Below are 11388 nucleotides of genomic sequence, written 5' to 3' on the forward strand. Positions count from 1 at the left end.
TAAATTGCAGCCGATGCAGGTACAAGTCCTCGTAACAACAGCATGTTGAAAAGCATACAACCAACCCTACTGTGCCTAAGTCCCCACTGACATGTCATACGACACAACAGCCACATTTGTAGAGAAAAAGCAACAAAACACTCACTGATACACTTCACTGGACCTTTCAGATAATGGCAGATCTCTATCTGTCCCTGTCCCACTGGGCTGCCTGGGATGACATCAATTTCTGCACATTTTTAAAACATCAAAGTGTCCAATTTAACGCTGCAGCATCTTGTTGTCCATTGTTGTCCACAATGATTTTTTTCGTACCACAAAATGTTTTTCTTTAGAATCATATAAAAAAAAAATACATACCCTAGCCTACCCTACTTGCAAAAAAAACTTTAAAGCCTTCAGAATATGTACATGTTCTGTCTGTTTTTGGGGGATTGTTGCAAATCTTAGAAAGCAATAAAAAAATGTAATTCTTCACTGACACTTGTGTATTTTGGAAGTTTGTGTTCGTAACAGGTTTGGCTGGGCTAAGTTGTTATTCTTCTTAGTTCCGACCATGTTAACTTTTGCTCACTGTGGAAAACATGTGCAAAACCCCATCAAAACTGGAGCTAAGATGTTTTTACTCCCCCACCGATCAGGACCAGATTACTCCATTAATGGACCTGCCTGCCTCTCTCTCTCTCTCTCTCTCTCTCTCTCTCTCTCTCTCTCTCTCCCCCACCAACACTCTTACAGTACTCTTCCACCTAGTGAATTATGAATGGAGAGGCCTCTTGTTTTTCTCCTTCTGACCGGCCTGCTGTCCACTCAGTGCACTCTACTGTACATGCACACATCACATTTAAACACGGAGCAAAATGGGATGGAGTAAGGTGGTATCAGATCAAATCAGCAGTGAGGAGTTTTGGCAAGAGACACAATGCTTGAGTTTCAAGCTCATGTCTTTTGCTGCACGGCTATTTAGAACATTTAGGATGAGATGAGAGGCAGATGAGAAGACAATTGTACAGTTCACACGATCAGCTGTGTGGGAAGTGACATTGGTAGAAGGACCCAGAACGCAGGATACGAAAGTTAACACAATGTGGGGTGACTCAACAAAGCACAAACAATGAGCCAATACATAAGAATGCAAATGAGGCTAGGAGAAAGAGGTGGGAAATACAGCGGGGATAAATCGGGAAAGAAAAGGGAAGCAGAATTCAATATAAAGCAACAAAAGAGTAGAACATAAAGCAGGAAGTGACTAAACAGATGACAGAATCACAGAAAGCAGAACGTTAAATAATGAAAATTCAACTCCATTCAATTTTATTTATACAGCACCAAATCACAACAACAGTTGCCTGAAGGTGCTCAAGGAGCAATCAAATGATCCTCTATGAGCAAGTGCTTTGGCTACAGTGGGAAGGAAAAACTCCCACTAAACAGTAAGGAACCTCCAGCAGAACCAGGCTCAGGGAGGGGCAGCCATCTGCCGTGACCTGTTGGGGTGAGGGAGGAAGATAGGACAAAAGATATGGTGTGGAAGAGAACCGGAGATAAATAATAAGTTATGATTAAATGCAGAGAGCTGTATAGACACATAAGTGTCAGTGAGAAAGGTGATTGAAGAAGAAACACTCAGCCCGCAGTCTGAGAGCGAAGAGGTCTAATGGGGTGATACAGTACTATAAGGTCATTAAGATACAATGAGATGGGGCCTGATTATTCAAGACCTTGTATGTAAGGAGCAGGATCTGATGATCTCAAAGACTTTTAATAAAATACTGTGTGGACTGATGAAACAAAAGCAGAACTTTTTTGGAAGTTTGAAGTTCTGTTAAATCTGCCATAAAACTAAGACAACATTTCAGAAAAGGAACATCGCACCAGCAGTAAAATATGGTGGTGATAGTGTGATGGTCTGGGGCTGTTTCGATGCCTCAGGAACTGGAAGATTTGCTGTCATCAATGGAACCATAAATTCTGCTGTCTACCAAAACATCCTGAAGGAGAATATCTGGCCATCTGGTCATCGTGACCTTAAGATGAAGTGTGCTCTGGTTTTGCAGCAGAACAAAGATCCCAAACACTCCAGCAAGTCCAAATGGCTTAAGAAAAACAAAATAAAGACTTTGGAGTGGCCTAGTCAAAGTCCTGACCTGAGTCTGATTGAGATACTGTGGCATGACCTTAAAAGGTGGTGCATGCTGGAAACCCTCCAATGTGGCTGAAATACAACAATTTTGCATAGATGAGTGGGCCAGAATTCCTCCACAGGATTATTGCCAGTTAGCAGCCACAACTGCAATGACGCGTTTGAGGATGGCCCAACCAGTTATGGGGTTTACAGGACAATCACTTTTTCACACAGGGTCATATAGGTTTTGATTTTTTTTCCCTTAACAATTTTGTGTTTACTTGTGTATAATAATGCATTTCAATATGAAATATATTTAGTGTCATTTCCTGTTTTTTTGTGGGAAAGCAGGCAGGTGTCACCATGGCAACCACCATGGCAAAACAAAGTTTTAAAAAATGTGGCAACCATTACATCTTTTTCAGAGCTTAATAGTTAATGCCTAAACATAACCAAGAGTCATGTGTATATTTAAGAGTCATATAAAACCGTGACCTGTAGCTCATGACTTGAACTTGGATCTCTGGTGTAAGAGTCAAAACAAAGTCTTCAACCATTACTAAAATCTCCAATTGTCAGTGTTTTCTTGCTTTTTTATAAGTAAGTGTATATCATATGTTGGGAAATTTCTGTAGAAGAGCACCAAAACACTGAAAATTTGTGTCTAGTGACACTATATCAAGAGCTGCAATACAACTTGATTAGACTGTGACCATGTCAGTTTTAAATGCAATAAAAAAATTAAAAAGCCAACCTATTAAAGTGAGATTCTAATCAACTGTTAAAAAAGACATGCTACATAAAAAAATATAGCTGCAGTTTGAGTGACTGACCAACAACAGGCAGGCAGACAGATACACTTAGAGAACTCACAACATGGTGTCCCATTGGTCGCTATTATGTTGTTTCATCCAACTCAAACTGTCCTCCTTTAACGAGGCCTCGGTGGCGCTAATGATGAGCCGCAGCCATAATTAGTCTCATCAGAAGGACTTTCAGAGTGTTTAAATTAGCTTAATTAGCTTTGGTGTGCACCGCCTGAGTGTGTGCATTCAGACGCTGATGCACACCAACGTGCACACCCACTTACACATAGACACATTCATAAAGTAATACACGTGTACGTGCACACACAGTCCCTGTAGACGTGGCCTAAAGCTATTGCGCTAACGCGGCTGAGATTTCAAGAAAAGCTGCTGGTTTTAAAAGTTAAATGCCACTGTGTAAATATATTTCCAGGGGATATCCTGGGAATAATCAACTTTTAATTTAGCTGCTAATCTAATTAGTCGCCAGAGTGCTCGCCTATCTCCCTGAAGTGAAACGGAAAAAAAGAAAGAGAAAGAGAAGGAGAGCTGAAAAACCTACAAGGAAATTGCTTGAAAAATCGGTATCAGAGGTTTCTTAGATTTTCTGTCCCGGGGATAGGGCTACATTTCTGGAATTACAATAAGGAAAAAGTTTTTTAAAAAAAAGAGATGGAGGAAAAAACGATGAGAGAGTGAAGATTTTGGAGAGCTTTGCCTCCAGAAGTGCATCCCTCTCCCTTGTTAACTACAGCAAAGTTGATGCAATAGCATATTAAGTCAGTCAATGGATTTTATCTGTGCCAGGATCCATTAATAGACAACAGCCCCCAGCATAAAGCCGCAGTGTGGAAAAAGGCTTAACACATAGATTTAGTATAAGATGATGTGCTTGTTTTTTTTTTTTCATCATTAACTGAATAATAAACCAGAAAAAATAAGTGTTTTTTTATTTATTCTGGGTTTTTAATCTCAGTTAAGAAGAATGTAATAATTTCTGCACAGTATTTACAATTTACCATATTTTAAGACAGTATAGTGTAGTATACAGTGTTCATCGTGGATCTCAAAGTGCAAACTGTCTGATATCGACTTTCGTGCCACGCTGATGGGAGCTGGGCCTCTGTCTATGACCCACAAACAAAGCAACACTCCTTAATGGGAAAAGCAACTTCACCCGATATCAAGTTTGGAGCACAACCAGGACCATGTTATTTTTGTTGTTTTTTTCACAGCATTTACAGGTTAGTGCACCTTGATTTAGTGTACTGCTCTAATGTCCTAAAAAACTTGAGGGAATAAGTTTTTTTGGTCACTCAAGCGAACTCTTCATTTACCCCCTGCCCTAGTTTCCAGATTTGACTCTCAGCAATTTTATTCTTTTTCCTAAAATGAAATTAAAGTTGAAAAGTTGTCAGTGATGTGTAAAAATGGGTCAGGGACTAATGAAAATAACAGCAGCCCAACAAAATGACCTCCGAAGGTAAACTGGCCAAATTTAAACTGGGTAAAGTTTGTGCTTTTTATGGGCAGAATATGTATATATTAGATTGTACAATCAAAACAGATATAGAGGATGAGCGAGATACTTGAAGGAATTAATAACACGCATTTGCTTCCTCTTATTCTCTTCCAAACAGGAAATAATCAACTGTTTTCCCCATGTCAAATCTCTTTCACTGATTTTGCATTCATTTGATTTTATGTGAATTACCACTTGTATGTTTGAAATAAAGATTTGATCGAGTGAGTGATATCTATATATATATATATATATATATATATATATATATATATAGATATAGATATAGATATATATATAGATATATATATAGATATATAGATATAGATATATTATAATAGGTGTCCATATATGTCACACATTTTACAATATACATGGTACAGAGTGTGAATAACTATATAAAAATAAAGTTGTTAATTTAACATGGAAAAAGTTTCTTAAATTCAGGGAGCTGCATTCATTCGAATGGTCATTTAGGTAGAACATGTTACAAATTGTATAATCTCTGATCTGTTTCTGTCTGGATTAATAGGTAGCTTAATGGGATTAATGCAATCGCTGGTACTAATGAGGAAGTTCAATTAGCATGAAACTGGCAGTGTTTGTGTGATTCAAGGCTCCTGGGTGGTGGCTGGTTGCTTAGGATTGCAGAAATCAAAGACTCGGGCTGAACTGTGTGTGTGTGTGTGTGTGTGTGTGTGTGTGTGTGTGTGTGTGTGTGTGTGTGTGTGTGTGTGTGTGTGTGTGTGTGTGTGTGTGTGTGTGTGAATCAGAGGTGAAGGAGAGCGGAGCATTGCTGGAGAGAAACGAAGGACGGAGGGATCAAGAGATGAAGGTGAGGATGAAGATCCAAGTGCTGTAAAAGATTCGGGTAAAATTGTTAGAACGGCTTCATCCTGCAAACATCTACCTTTTGAGGTGAGCTTGTTAGCATTTACCCAGTTCCAACCAGAACCCGCCTAGTTTCTGTTGATATTAATTATCATCTGGCTCTTTGTCTAACAACATTAATATATCAAGCTACTGAGCGCAAAGGGAAAAAACTTTATCAGGTGCAAAGTGACAGATAAACAGGTTCAACTTTATTTGTCCTTGCGATCTGTTTTCTGATACCAGTTTTCACCAGCTGTGTTGTCCAGACTGAAAACATTTAAGCATGATAGCGTGCAGTTACAGCTCGGAAAATTATGTCCTAAAGTTTAGGTCGAACCACTTTATACCAGTTTGTGCATACTAAATATTACATGGCTGTTACTCTACTTACTTAACATGAGGAATAGATTTCAGCTGTCATGGCTTTATCTTCTTGATTGTTCTAGCTAGAAGTCTCATTTATGTCTCTACATTTTTTGCAGAGCTGACATTCTTTGCAGCCTGTGGTGAAGAGGCCAAGGGCTTCATTAAAGAGATCTGGAGGCTGACCCTATCAGCCTGGGGGCACGTGGAAGGGGGGCTGGATTCTATACCAAACCGAACGCCTATCTTTCCACTGGAGACCGGCCCGTCTCCCCTGGGCTCCCCGCGACCGACCTCCTGCTTCTGTGCACGGGCCAGAAAAATCAACGGCGTTCCCCTTTGAACAACCTCCTCCTCCTCCTCTTCCTGCTGCTCTTTCTCTCCTTCACGCTCCCCGCTCTTGCTAGCTTTGCTCCCTTTCTCTGTGGAGCTAATGAATGATTCATTTAACCCCTCTTCCACCTCCATCACAACTCAACTCCTCGCCTTTTCACCCAACCACCCATTCTACTTCTTCCCCTCCTTAACATTTATTTTCTTTCTACTTCCCTACATCATTGAAATCATTGCAAGTGGGGAATTTAGAAATAAAAGGAGGAAAAAGTGCAATGGGATGGTGGTGGTGGTTAAGAACATAGAGAAAACAGCAAAGTGAGGAACAAAGTCCCACTTGTGTCACAGATCCCTCTGTGTATTTCATTCAAGGAAATGTTTGACAAATGACTTTACACAGCTTGGATGTTGATTTGCTGTGTGTGTACGTGCTGCCTGTGCACGGGGGTAAGGAGATGAAGCGCTGTTTGGGCGAACACGCGCCACACTCAACTGCTAATGAGGGCAAGATGGAAGAAAAGCCTTTTAAATGAGGTGTAACGACACACTAGAGCTGGAGAAGAAGGAGCCCTGGCTGCCCAGATAAAATCAATTACAGCCCTTATTATCTTGGAAGAGTCGTTAATTTAATGGAATAATTGGTCCGGACATGAAGAGGCTAATTGCTGTGATGAAACCAAATTTCTAACATGAAAGGCAAAGTAAATGAATCTAGATGGCGCACTTGAAAGACTCGCAGAATCTGGGGACACTTTCAAAGATGGGTTTTATATTCTTGGTTTTGTTTTCCCTTGGCTCCATCTCACATGCTCCATATGAAGAAAACAGGCATAATTTGATTGGAAAAGAGATTTCTTTTAACTCTATGTCAGCTACAGAAACTAGAACAGGGAGGAGAAAAGATGGCAAAACGTAAATGGGGCATAGATAGATAAACAGATGGACAGATGGATAAATGTAAATATGAAATTTAAATAAAAAACTGAAGTTTTAAAAGGAGGAAATCTAAAGAAAGGAAAGAATTCAACTATTTTAGTATTTTAAAAAGTATTTTAAAAGCACCGCCATGTGGAAGCACCATCAAAAGTCACCACCAAGCATAGCATTGGTTTAGACATGCCAAGAAGTAAGGGCCAGCCAATCCTGGCAGGTCAGCTGATCTCATAGGCTGCTGGCTCAGCTCCTTTGGTGTACCCAATTGGCAAATTGCAAGTAAGACAATCTATTTATATCAGCCATATATGGTTGTCTTTAGTCTGCCTGCACTTGCTGAACATCTGCAGGCCTCTTTGCAACCCACCTCCACCCCAGCTCCTACGGTCGTGCTGTATTTCATGTAATTAGTGTGATAGAATTGCTGCCACTGATTTCTGCTTTGTTCTGTACTGCTTCTCTCCCAACCTCCAACTTTCCACTAAGATCTACTAAGTTATTTTATTAGTTCTGGGAGGAGTTTATTATAAGCACGACTCACAACTGTGGGCGATTCAGTGCAAGCAGCTAATGGTTTGTAATAAAGCACAACATATGCCTCAATCTCCTGCCTGGCATCCTCTTCTCTCACACCAACCCTCTGCATGACCTCATTCACTACATCCATGAATCTTCTCTGAGGTTTTCCTCTTTTCCTTCTGCCATCTTGGTATTACTTAACCTGGAATGGTTTTGAAGCCTGGTCTTTACTAAAAAACTAAAACAAGTCTATTACAGACTGAAGTTCATGTCAAGACAAATTGGTTAAAGGCATGACAGTCTGCTAAACAACAACGTGGTCTGATTTGATCATAAATGAATCATAAATGAATCGAATGAATGTAAATTAGGTTTTTATTATTAGTGTGATACTCGTTAAAGAAGACTGCTACTTGTTATTTGTAGGTTCTGGTTCGCAGTAATGTTTTCTTATGTGCAGACTATCTGTGTGATGTTTGGCAGTGACATCTGAGAGGCTCAAGAGACCCGAGACACAACAGTCTCAGTTCCCTCCCTCCACCTCTGCTTCCTCTGTAAGAGTCAGAGCCTGAAGACAACTCTGAGGCCAAGTGGCAGCACTTCAGAAATGAAGATGGTGGCCTGCCCCCTCCTATCCTGTCTAATTATAATGCCAGAACTGCTACCAGGAGGGGGGGGAAGCAGATTCTCTGCATCTTCTTCATTTTTACACATAAATAGTCACACAGTCAAAAGAAGGCCACCATCTGTGATAGCGACAACAACATAAAGCTAACTGCAAGCACAAATGTGAGTCTGATATTAGATTTGAGGGGTCAGACACCCTAACCAGCAGAGTCTGGAGGCCCTGTCTCAGTGTAAAAACACGGCTAAGCCACTGATTTAGCAAAACATATATGGCCGCCCACTAGAAGTTTATCCCGACTGATGTGTGTTTTCCATCTTTTGATCAGATATTATCTACAATAAATAATTTAAAGTACTAAAAAGTTAATAAAGACTGAAGAAATCTTTCCAATTTGGACTACTGAGACTAAGGAAAAGATCTGATAGGCATAAAGGACTGACTCGGTGGTGTGGATGAAGACAGAATGGGTTACAACTGGAAAATAAACAAAAAATTTACAAGAAAATGACAGAAAAGAAGAGGAAGAGAAGCCAGAGAGGAAGAGAAGCGTTGTAAGAGGCGGAGGAGAGGTGTGGCAGAATGGGCCGAGGGGAACCCGCCCCCCTAATTGGTACTTAACACCCGCGCCGAGCAGAACTGTTGCTATCATAAGAAATTGATGAATTAACTGAGTGAGAGAGATAGGCAGAGAGAGAGAGAGCAGAAGATTGTGGGACGGCAGAGAGAGAGAGGGTTCTGAATCTTTTAAGAGGATAACTTACTTGGGCAAAACAGCTGTTTATGCATTATTTGTGCGGCGAGCCATTTACCACCATTTAGGATGAAAACCTTAGTTCCCGGGCTGCAGGAGTTGCCCGCGGGGACACAGAGGGTTTTGGGAGGGACCCGGCGGCCCATCAGTCACTGATAAGAAAGGATGAAAAATTAATTTGCTAGTAGTTTCATTTTAAAGACTCAGATATTGGCCTGTCAGTCTGTTCGCTTTCGTTTAAGTGACAAACAGGCGTGCAGGGATTCATACAAGAGGAGGAGAAAAACCGCAGGAAGAGGTGGGCAGATGGATGGAAAGTTTGTGGACACTAGAGGCGGCGCCCCCATTACTTGCACTTGCTTTGCAAGTTTGTGCTCTGCTCTTCCCGGAGTTCACCTGCCAATCTATGTATCGTGTTGCATGTCAGCTGTGATTTCATGACTAAAGTAGTAAACAGGGAGATGTTTACTGACGGATGAGAGTTTCCAGGAGAAAGCATGTCGTCCACAGCATGATGTGTGGCCAAACAGAACAGTGAAGCAACATCTGTCATTGCTGCATCTCTCATTGCTTACGTGCAAACACACGGGTGCTGGTAAAAGTACAGAGAAACACATGCGCACAGAAATTTAGTTCAAACTTCAAGCATAAAGACAGAGAAATGTAAGGGGTGATCTGGTTGTTATTGTTTTCTCTGTACAGCATAAACCAAAAAAGGCAACTGCATAAATATGGCTTTGTATAAATAAAACTGAACTGAACTGAAATAGGCCACGCCACTGGACGAGCACTGAATCGCAGATAAAGGGTGTTGGATGTAACGCGTTAGTGTAATCACGTTAGATTTTTTTCACTAATGCAGTGATGTAATTCATAACTGTACAATAGCTACAGTTACACTTAAGTTATTGTGTTGTTACTTGTGTTGCAAAGGTTATTCAGTTATCTGAAACTCCGACTCCAGCCCAGCAGCCAGAGCGTGAACTTCAGCAGGTAACAAAGGCAGTGATGAGCAGTCAGGCTGCATCCTCCGCTTCTATCGGTTCATGTTTCTAAAGTAGAATCACTGTGGGAGTCACTTTGAAGTCTCTTAGGATTGGACAATGCATTTCAGGTAATTTTATGGAATAACAAGAAAGTAATGTAACGAGTAGTGCAACAAATTACTCTCTTAAGACTGCATTACTTTTAAGATCAGCAACAGGTAATGTGTAATACATTACTCTTTTGAATAATCACGCCCACACTGCAGATAACATTGTTCAGTGTGAGTGAATATTAGTGCACAGATAAAGACAGAACAGGTAAAATATCATAAATATCATCTTAAAAGTGAGAACACGTAGTCTTTGTTACTCTAACAGAAACAATAGGCTACTAAGCTCCATGAACTAACCTGACACTTGTAGTTTTTGCCTATGAAAATTGAGATTAAAGCCTTTCAGGCGTCTGCTGCTAGGATTGTAATATTACGTCTTTTTCACCTATCATTGCCTAAACCCAGTGATCTCTTACCTCATAGGTATGGTATGATTCCCAAGTGCACCAGAACGGTGCTCAAACACTTTTCTCCAAGGATGAAATGTTCACACTTAGCATAATCCAACTGAAATCCAATCCTCAGTAAAGTGTGTGTCATGCGAGGGAAGAACTAAAGTCAAACCGCATGGTCAAAGCTGTTATATTGATATTTACCTTGTGTTGATTGATTCAAGACAACAACTCGTGCCCTGAAAAACATGCAAGAAAACATTCCACCTTAAAAGCTGGTAGTTGCCTTCAGATAGCTTAGTAAATTCAATATTTGTATTTTCTCTTATCTGTATGTCAGCCTGCAAACATGAAAAGGCAGCAAAATATCCTTTCTGCTAAAATGCTTAAAGTTACGTAAATCTATGGACAGTGTTGCTGTTTTCTTTATCGTTCACCATACAGTGACTGATCTTTAAATACCTCAACGAGGTAACAGCGTTTTATCTGATAAATATAATTGGTTCTATCTGTGCTCATCACAAGTTAAATTATACTGAATTAGACTGATACACAATCAGAGTGAAAAGACGCATGCTTCAATATATATCTTTTAAAAACCAATTCAGGTGTTTCTCTATCACACCTGAGAAGCAATGAGAATGAAAGAGAGAGGAAGATACATTCAAGGAGGGATGAAGGTGGGCCGACATCAAGATGAGGCTGAAAGACACTAATGATTTTATGATCAATTTATGAGGTTAGTCTAATATTTGGTCATCATAGATGACTAATGAGATGATTTGGGCATGTGCAGAGGAGGGGCAGGGCAAAGATTTTAAAGATGGAGCTGCCAGGCAGAAGGCAAAGGCCACAGAGAAGATACATGGATGTACAATGTCATTATTGGCATATGCACGGTAAAAATAAGGTCAGCGGTTTACACTGTACAGGGAAATTCTTACTTCATGCAAAACAATTATAAAAAATTACAATAATTCCTGATCTTGAAAACCTGAGTTGTACCTGTGGCTTGTGCAAGTTTTCAACTAGGGCTGTACAAAT

Source organism: Rhamphochromis sp. 'chilingali', assembly GCF_963969265.1.
Source record: "Rhamphochromis sp. 'chilingali' genome assembly, chromosome: 19".
Lineage (NCBI taxonomy): Eukaryota > Metazoa > Chordata > Actinopteri > Cichliformes > Cichlidae > Rhamphochromis > Rhamphochromis sp. 'chilingali'.